Source organism: Carlito syrichta, unplaced genomic scaffold (genome assembly GCF_000164805.1).
Source record: "Carlito syrichta isolate Samal-C Ts95f unplaced genomic scaffold, Tarsius_syrichta-2.0.1 Scaffold309834, whole genome shotgun sequence".
Taxonomy (NCBI): Eukaryota; Metazoa; Chordata; class Mammalia; order Primates; family Tarsiidae; genus Carlito; species Carlito syrichta.
Window position 1 is genome coordinate 535,795 of NW_007253930.1, and position 11,003 is coordinate 546,797.

The following is an 11,003-nucleotide window of genomic DNA, read 5'->3' on the forward strand; positions in this document are numbered from 1 at the left end:
ACTCAAAAAAAAAAAAAGTGTGCCAAAGACATAAATAGACACTTCTCAGAAGAAGACATATGGGCAGTCAACAGACATATGAAAAAGTGCTCAGCCTCACTCATCATCAGAGAAATGCAAATCAAAACCACACTGAGATACCATCTAATCCCAATAAGAATGGCCATCATTAATAAAACAAACAACAACAGATGCTAGCAAGGATGCGAAGAAAAAGGTACACTTCTACACTGATGGTGGGAATGCAAACTAGTGCAAGCTTTTTGAAAGACAGTGTGGTGATTTCTGAAAGAACTAGAAATTGACCTTCCATATGACCCAGCAATTCCTCTGTTGGGAATATACCCGGAGGAACTTACATCATTCTACAAAAAAGATACCTGCACACATATGTTTGCTGCAACTCTATTCACAATAGCAAAAATATGGAACAAACCATGCTGCCCACTGCAGTTGGACTGGATTTAAAATAATGTGGTGCATATACACAATGGAATATTATGCAGTCATAAATAAGGACAAATATGGACTTTGCAGCAACTTGGATGGATTTAGAGTCGATCATACTCAGTGATCTATCACAGAAACAAAGAACAGAGTACCATATGTTCTCACTCATAAGCGAAACTTGAACAATTATTTCCAAAAGAACTTCCATATGACCCAGCAATTCCCCTATTGGAAATATACCCAGGGGAACTCAAATCATTCTACAAAAAAGATACCTGCACACGTATGTTTGCTGCAACTCTATTCACAATAGCAAAAATATGAAACAAACAATGTTGCCCATCGAAGCTGGACTGGATAAAAAAAGTGAGGTACATATACGCAATGTTGTATTATACAGCCATAAAGAAGGACAAACATATGACCTTCTCAGCAACTTGGATGGATTTAGAGCCAATCATATTCAGTGATCTATCACAGAAACAAGAACAGAGTTCCATATGTTCTCATTCATAAGTGGACTTTGAATAATTATAATACTATAAGAAAGCAATTGGCAGTAATGGGAAACTGTCAGGGGAGGAGTAGTGGGATTGGCAGTTGAGGGAAACTGCTAGGGAGGGAGGGTCATACCTTATCAACAAGGGTACCTGCATAATCAACATTTTATACCTAACCCTGAATTGTACCTCACATTTTTATAATAAACAAAAAATGCAGGAAACACCTTATGGAAATCGGAACTGGCAACCGATTCCTGATCAAAACCCCAAGTACCCATGCCATAAGAGATAAGATAGGCAAGTGGGACCTCATCAAACTGACAAGATTCTGCAAAGCCAAAGAAACCATCAAGAGAGCAGGGAGACAGCCAACAGACTGGGAAAAAATATTTGCCAACTGTATGTCTGACAAAGGCCTAACATCTAGAATCTACAAGGACCTAAAACGTGCTGAAAAGAAAAAAAACAAACAGCTCCATTACAAAGTGGGCAAAAGAAATGAATAGACTCTTCTCAAAAGAAGACATATGAGCAGCCAACAGATACAGAAAAAATTGCTCAGCCTCACTAGTCATCAAAGAAATACAAATTAAAACCACACTGAGATACCACCTAACTCCAGTTGGGATGGCCATCATCAATAACTCAAAAAACAACAGATACTAGCAAAAAGGGATGCGGCAAAAAGGGAACACTTCACAATTGGTGGGAATTTAAACTAGTACAGCCTCTGTGGAAAACAATGTGGCAATTCCTAAAACATCTAAAAATCAACCTTCCATATGCCTCTGCAATCCCCCTACTGGGAATACACTCAGAAGAACTCAGATTACTCTAAAAAAAAGATACCTGCACATGTATGTGTATTGCAGCATTGTTCACCATAGCAAGAACATGGAACCAACCATGCCGCCCATCAAAAAAGGACTGAATTTTCAAAGTGATACATATACACAATGGAATGTTACACAGCCATAAAGGACAAAATCATGAACTTCACAGCAACCTGGATGAACTTAGAGTCTGTAATACTGAGTGTTGTATCACAGAAACAAAGAACTGAGTATTGTATGTTCTTACTCATAAGCGAACCTTGAACAATTATCGTAATACTATAAGAAAAGGATTGGCAGCAGCAGGAATCTGCTGGTCAGGGGCAGGGGAGGGAGGCCGGATTGGCAGTAGTGTGCACCTGTCGGGGAGGGGGAAATACACTTCATCAACAAGGGTGCCTGCATAATGAACATTTGTATGCCTAAACCTGTTTTGTCCTCCACATCTTTAAAATAAAAAAATTAAAACAGAAAAAAAGTGAGCAAAAGACATGAATAGATACGTCTCAAAAGAAGATATATGGACAGCCAACACACACATGAAAAAATGCTCAGCCTCACTATTAATCATCAGAGAAATGCAAATCAAAACTACATTGACACAGTCGATGCTGGCGAGGATGCAGAGAAAAAGGAATGCTTCTACACTGCTGATGGGAATGCAAACTAGTGCAACCTCTCTGGAAGACAGTGTTACGATTTCTGAAAGAACTGGAAATTAACCTTCCATATGACCTAGCAATCCCCCTATTGGGAATATATCCAGAAGAATTCAAGTCATTCTACCAAAAAGATGCCTGCACACACATGTCTGTTGCAGCTCTATTCACAATAGCAAAACATGGAACCAACCATGCTACCCATTGAAATTAGACTGGATTTTTAAAATGTGGTACATATACACAATGGAATATTATGCAACCATAAATAAGGACAAATATGAACTTTGCAGCAACTTGGATGAATTTAGAGTCTATCATACTTAGTGATATATCACAGAAACAAAGAACAGAGTACCATATGTTCTCACTTATAAGTGGACATTGAACAATTATCATAATACTATAAGAAGGGGATTCGCAGTAATGGAAAACTGCCAGGGGAGAGAGGGGCACACCTCATCAACAAGAGTACCTGCATAATGAACAGTTGTGTACCTAACCCTGAATTGTACCCCACATCTTTAAAATAAAAAATAATATAAATAAACAAATAGATAAATAGACAAATAAATAAATAATGTTCAAAAAAAAGAATACTGTACCCAGCAAAAGTAAAGGAGAGAGAGATATATTTTCCCAGAAATAAAAAAGCTAAGGGAATTAATCAACACCAGATCTGTCTTATGAAAAATGCTAAAGAGAATTCTTCAAGCTAAAAAGAAAGAGTACTAATTGATAACATGAAAACATGTGAAGGTATAGAACTCACTGGTAAATATGTAGACAGTCAAATTAACATTGCTCTAATTTTGCAATGGTGGTATGTAAATTACTTATAACTTTAGTATGAAGTTTAACAGATAAAACTATTTAAAATAATAAAAATCATAGTAAATTTTTAAGATGTAATCAATATGAAAATATACAAATTGAGACATCAAAAATCTAAAATGAAAGGAATGAGGAGATTGGAGTAAAAAAGTTGAGGGTGATTTGTTGACAGATTATAATATTATATCATGACATACACAGTTATGTAGTAATATTTTTATATAATGTGGAATAATTAAACTAAGCAAATTAATATATCAATCACCTTAAATAATTGCCATTTATTTATCCTAATTACAACTTTCTATCCTTTGACCAAAATCTCCCACTGTCTCCATCCTTCAGGCTGTGGTAAACACCATCCTATACTCTACTTCTATATGCTTGATTGTTTTGAATCCCACATAAAATTGAGAATATTCAACTCATGTTTTTCTCTACATGGCTTACTTAACTTAGCATACTGTCATCCAGATTCATCCATGTTGTTGTGAAACAGCATTTCCTTCTTTTTAAAGACCAATTGGTATTCCATTGTATGTATATGTGTATGTGTATATATGTATATGTAATATTTTTTCTTTCTCCTTTCATCTGTTGATGGAAATAGTTTTATTTCCAAACTTGACTAATGTGGATTATTTTGCAATGAACATGGAAGTGTAAATATCTCTTAAACACAATGATTTCAAATTTTTTTGGAAACATACCCAGAACAAGATTGCTGAATCATAAGGTAATTCTATTTTTAGATTTTTAGTAATTCTTCATACTGTTTTGCATAATAATTGTAGTGATTTACATCCCACCAACAGCATAAAAGGATTCTCTCTTATCCACATCCTCATAAACACTTGTTCCTTGATCATTTTTGTAACAACCACACTAAAAGGTGTGACGTGATATCTCATTGCAGTTTTCATTTTCATTTCCCTAATGACTAGTAATGTCAAGCATTTTTCCATATATCTGTTGGCCATTAGTATGTCTTCATTTGCAAAACATCTATTCTTAACCTTTGCATATTTTTTAATTGGATTACTTGTTTTCCTACTATTGAATTGCTTGACCTTCTTGTATATTTTGGATATTAACCTCTTAAAATATATATGTCTTGGAAATGTATTCTCTCAATCTGTATGTTTTCTCTGTATTCTACAAATTGTTTTCTCTTCTGTGCAAGAAACTTTTGAGTTTGATGAATTTCACTTGTCTATTGTTGCTTGTGTTGCCTGAGTTTTGGGATACAATACAAAATATTATTGCCCAATCCAATGCCATGGAGTATTTTTCCTATTTTTTTCTTCTAGTATTGTTACAGTTTCAAGTCTCACATTTAAATTTTTAATACATTTTATTTTTTATATTGTGTGAGATAAGGATCCAATTTTATCATTCATTTGTGGATATCCAGTTTCCCCAACACCCTTTATTGAAGAGACTGCACTTTTCCCATTGTGTGCTCTTGGTACTACAGTCAAAAATCAATTGAAGGTAAATGTGTGGATTCATTTCTAGGTTAATATTTGGTTCCACTGGTCAATGTTCCTTTTTTTTTTTTTTTTTTTTTTTTTTTTGCATAGGGACGATATCTCACTATGTTGCCTAGATCAGTCTCCCAAAAAAGCTGGGATTACAGGTGTGAACTACCATACCTAGCCAATGTTTTTATTTTTATGCCAGTAGTATGTTGCTTTGGTATTGCTTTCTGGTATATTTTGGAAGCAAGTAGTTTGACATCTCCAACTTTGTCCTTTTTTCTCAAGATCGCCTTCGCTATTTGAGTGTTTTTATGGTTCCATATGAATTTTAGGATTTTTTTTCTATTTATGTGAAAAATGACAAGGGGTAGTGGCTCACACCTATAATTCCAGCACTTTGGGAGGCAGAGGTAGGAGGATTGCCTGAGCCCAGAGGTTCAAGAACAGCCCAGGCAACTTGGCAAGATCTCGTCTCTACAATAAACCAAATAATTAGCCAGGCATGGTGATGTACGCCTATAGTTTTGGCTGCTTGAGACAGAAGGATCACCTGAGCCAAGCAGGTTGAGGCTGCAGAAACTGTGAGCATGCCACTGCACTCCAGCCTGGCCACAGAGCAAGACTCCAAATAAAAAAAAGTGGAATAGTAGACACTGGAGACTTCAAAAGATGGCAGGATGGGGGATGAGGGCTGAGCAATTACCTATTAGGAACAATTTACACTCTTTGTGCCACAGGTACAATAAAAGTCCAGACTTCACTACTACGCAACATATCCATGTAGCAAAAATGTACCTGTACCCCATAAATGTATTCTAAATTTTCTAATTTACATGTTTTAAGTTGTGATGACTGTGCCACTTATAGATGAGGACAATGTAGGTAAGTGAGGCTAAGTACCTTACCCAAATTTGCCCAACTAGTAATCAAGAAAACTAGAATTCATTCAAATATAACCAGCAAGAAACTGAAGTAATAAAATGTTTAAGAAAGACAGACAAAACAAAACCAAACGAATTTGTAATCAGTTTCTTGCTGGTTATATTTGAATGAATCCTAGTTTCCTTGATTACTAATTGGGCAAATTTGGGTAAGGTACTTAGCCTAACTTACCTACCTTGTCCTCATCTATAAATGGCTGCAAGTTTAAGCTTATGTGCTTGTGTCTATTTGTTTGATATTCCATAATTAAAATGTGTTCATGAAAAAAAATGAAGCTCAGGTTAAGTATTTGCAAAAGATACATAGCTTGTAAGATGTAGAACCAGCATCAGGATTTAGTCAGTCTGGCTCCAGAGTCTGCATCCTAGCCCCTTTCCCATAACACTACACCTATACCTAGATACAATCATACATGCAGATACAGAATCTCAGGGATGTCAGAGGCCATCACCTCTCATCCATGATAGGCGTACACAAACTTACACACAGATATACACAAGAGTATACACATATATACAGAATACACACATGCACAAATACACATGAACATAATAGAATACACATATGTACATGAACACATCTCCATCCCCTGCTGTTGTACAGTACGCATTCTCTCCTAGGTGTAAGAGGCTACACCTCTGGAGCCCAGTTTCCCTCACAGAGTTCAGTGAGGGCATCAGAAATGTTATCCTCTCCTGGGAAGACCACAGGGCCAATCCTCCCAGGACTCTGGCTTGCATAGAGGACAGGCCCCTGGGTCTACTTTTCTATAACCAATTCCCACTGTAGATAAAGAATCATTACTTTTCTAAGATAAGTTCTGTACTTCAAGAGGCCTCCTTCAGAGACTCAGAGCCTGATATTAAGACCATGGTAGGCCAGCAAACCTGTTCAGGACCTTGAATCTCCTCTAACAAGTCTACAGGTAGGCAGACTGATGGGTCTTTGGTAATGAAGACTGTGGAGTCAACATCTTCATGTAATCTTCTTCCTTTTTTCTAATTCTATCCTCTTCTCTCCTCCATCTCAAAAACTAAAATTCATGGTCTTTTCCTATATATTTTTTTCTCTCTTTTTATTAAAAATAAAACATGTGAAATACCTACTCTGTTTAAGATAGTGTTCCAGGCACTATCTCCTGCTCTAACAGAGTGCATTCCCACGTCTTGCAATCTAAGACCCACAGAATTATCTCTTCCAGGAAAATGGACCAACAGGGGAACAAGAGAACCAGAAAGTTGGGACAATACAGGAGTTGAGAGCACACACTGTAGAGTTAGAATTCATCCCCATCTGGCTGTGTGTCCTTAGGCAAATCACTTTAGTTCTCTGTACCTCACTTTTGTCATCTTTAAGATGGGTGTTATAAAGACTAGATGACCTAATGCATGTAAAGTTCTTAGACCAGTGTCCAACAGTAACAGGGGGGCAAACTTCAGCTCATGATGAGGAAGAATTTTCTAAGCCAGAGCTGTTGCACAGGGGACTGGACCTCCTACAGACACAGTGAGCTCCCTTACTCTGCAATGGTAGAAACTGGACAGTCACTTTCCTGGTATACTAAAATGATGAAGGTGAAAGGCAGAGGGATCTAAAATTCTATGACATTCAAGCCAGGCAAAGCTCCCTGAGAATCCATATCATCACACCCTTTCCTTATGATCCAGGATACATAGTGGAACGCTAACATGGCAAAGGTGGAAGGCCCAGGGATCTATGACATTAAAGTTGAGCAAAACTCCCTGAGAATCCATATTATCACACTCACTCCCTACAAACAAGAATACATAGTGTATAGTTTCTGTGTTTACAGCTGCATCTATGAATACTAGCTGGGTACCGCTAAGGCACCAGAAAGAACTGACAACTCGAAAGATTAACTCATTGAATTACCGAGAGAGAGAGAGAGAGAAAGGCAGAGCCAGGCATCCTAGAAACCAGTGATTTTTCAGAAGAATGACAAAAACAAATAGTGGAGCAGAAACTGGCTAAGAACAGCCTGAGCTGGATGGATCTGAGGGACCTAAAGTACCCAGAAGAGTTTTCAACCCAAACTAAGTAGAAAATGAGAAAGTATACTAAGATATCACCTTTTCTGGAGCTGAGAGACATGAGGTAAAGCTCTAATCTGATACAGAAGCAAAACCTAAGTCAAAAAGAGAGATTTCAGAGAACTGAAAAGAGAAGTACTCAGCCTAAAGAGGACTCTGAAGAACTCCTAAACAGGACATATCTCTGCAAGGGGCCTATGCACCCAACACTGCCAATCTGCTTGTCTTGCTGCTAGCAGTGAGGAGAGAATAGACAGAGGGAAGCTGGGTTTCCAAAATCAGAGAGCTGTTGTTTATTCAAGATCTGACTGAGCTGAGGTCCAAACTCCACTACAGTGTTTTATCTCTTGAGTGCAAGGAAGAGAGGGGAGCATATGGCTCTGTGGCATGGGAGTAGAAAGGAAAATAATGGAAAGTATGTGTGAGAACAAAGGACTAAGAAGGAGGAATGGATCAGCAGAGATCTCAAGGCACTTAACAATAAGACGAGTTCTGTTTGCTGAAAACACACCAGCTCAGTTCTCTATTGCACATGTATGGTTTGGGGAAGTAGTATGATAGAGCAATTTAAATCACATAATATGGAGTCAGGTATGCCTGGTTTTGAGTCTTAGATATACCACTTACCAGTTTTGTGACTCTCTGAACTTGTCTCCTTATCTATAAGAGTGGGAAAATGGTAGTATTTCCAAAAAATTGTTATTGTGAGGATTAAATGAGACAAGCATGAGCACAGAACCTGTCTAATAAATGTTAGCTAAATTTGTTTCCAATTTAGTCACTTCCCAACAGTCCTTGCTCATTCAAGGGAGCAGAAGCATAGATGATGGGTAGCTTTCCACCAGGGTACTAACCAGCTAGTATTTTTATCCAATTTTATAAGCACATTCTGTGCTGTCAATATGTACTCTCTGGTTTCATGTGGGCCAATGGCTAAGAGAAGGATCATCCATAAGCCATGGGTAAGCAAGGAAAGGTAAACCAACCCAAGATGACAAATGTGAAAATTCTAATGGAGAAAGTTGAGAAGTATAGAAACAAGTCTATATTTTCCGTCTATCAAGGAAAAGAGTAAATACCTTTTAAGGTGAGAAGATGTGATTTTAACAGTTTAGAAAGACTCCTACTCCCTCCTGGTCCTTCCCAACCACTAACTTTTGACAAGACCTATCATTAAAATGTCATTTCTCTAGCTCATTATGTGAGCAATAAATACTAACCACTTGTAGCAGGATTTGTCAAACTCCTGCTCAACTGTCATTTGTATCTCCAAATGATAGTGGTAGGCAGAGAAGAAAGAAGCACACACACATACACCCCATACACACACACACACACACACACACACACACACACACACACATCATCATCATCATCATCATCATCATCATCTTATTGATGGTATCATCATCATCTTATTGATGGGTATACAGAAGTGAAATAACTGACCCAAGGCATAAGGAAATATGCAATGCTTACAGAGCCAGTTAAATGGAAAAGGGTTAAACTACTGCCCGTGAGAAGCATCACAGAGATCTGAGCATTCCAAGTTCAAGCCCAAGGTCATCAGATAACTCTTCATCACCAGGAAAATCAATGTTACAGGAGTGAGACTGAAAGACACAGAGAAAGAAATGGGAAAAGAGTATAGAAAGTCAAATTAATACATTGCCCAGGAGTAGGATAAAGGGCAGGTGTTTCAAGTCGGGAGTATCTATTAAAATTGTCGATGTTTATAAACTCGAATTTAGCATTTAATACTTCAGAATCTATTCCACACTATAAAAATTGTCTCATGAGTGAAAAAATATATGCAGAAAATATCCATTGTAATACTATCTGTAAGGAAATGGTATTATAGATAATTTGACTCCATTCCTATATACAATTTGCATATAGATTTGTGCAGAGAAGTTATCTTTAAAATATGCACACAAATCTAGTTCTCTTGGAAGTGGCATTATGGTAAATTTAACCTTTTAAGTTATAAAAATTAATACAAATAAATACATGTCCATCATTTTAAAATACAAACAATATGATAAAAAGTTAAATATAGAAGCTACTCCATCCCGCCAATCTTACCTCAAAGGATAACCACATACACATAAACACACACTACAACAAACAAAATATATTAAATAGATTATTTTCCTTACAAAAATGGGGTTATTCTATATGCATTGTTTTGCAACTCATTTTTGTCATTTTATAAAATGTTGTCCACAGTTCTATAATAGTGACAACATAACTTAGCAACAAACAGCTCCAGCTCTACCATCAGACTGTCTGAATTCAAATTCCAGTTCTATCACTTACTAATGGTGGGATCTGGTGAATTACTCAAGTTTACTGAACTCTAATTTTTTATTTATAAAATTGTAAGTATAATATTGCCCATCTCTTAAGATTTGGAGAAAACAAAATGCTAAAAGATTTGCAAAGCTCCAGTTCAGTGTGTCACAAATATCGATTGCCAATCAATGTTGGCTAACATTAGCCATCTTATTTCTTTAGAGACTGCATGATACTGAGTAATAAAAATTCACCTATTTGTGAATTTTTAGGTCTTTTCCTCTGTAGGTTGTTTTGTTATGTTATATTTGATATTAAAAGCAGTGCTCCAATAAAAATATGTATACATCTTGTCTTACACAAAAGTAGCCATTTTTAAAAGATAAATTTTCTTGAGTGAAATTATTGGACAAAGAGATGCAGATTTTCAATTTTGACAGAAACTACCAAAAAGTCTGTGCTGATTTATCCTCCCACTACCAGTATATATGATGGCCTGTTTTCCTTTGAGTATTGTCAAGAAAAATTGATGCAAATCTGATGGGTAAAAATTGTATTTCAGTTCATATTTTCTGATTACCAATGAGGTTGATCCTTTTGTCATTTGTTTCCTTTGGTAACTGTGTTACACATATTTTCTTTGATTCAGTATTTTATATTTATGACTTCTTTTGGCATAATTTTCAAATATTTGAGTAATGTTTTACATTCTTGCATCTACATTTCATTTCTTACTTGAAATGGCATTCCCATCATCATATCACAAAAATATCCTCCTTTCTTTTTGTCTCTTGTCATTTGAATTTTTATTTTTAGATTGTTCATTCATCCAGAGCTTATTTCAATGTGTGAGTTACATAAAAATCTAGCTTTTGCCAGGCTCGGTGGCTCAACCTGTAATCCCGCGCCTTTGGGAGGCTGAGGTGAGTGGATTGCCTGAGCCCGTGGGTTCGAG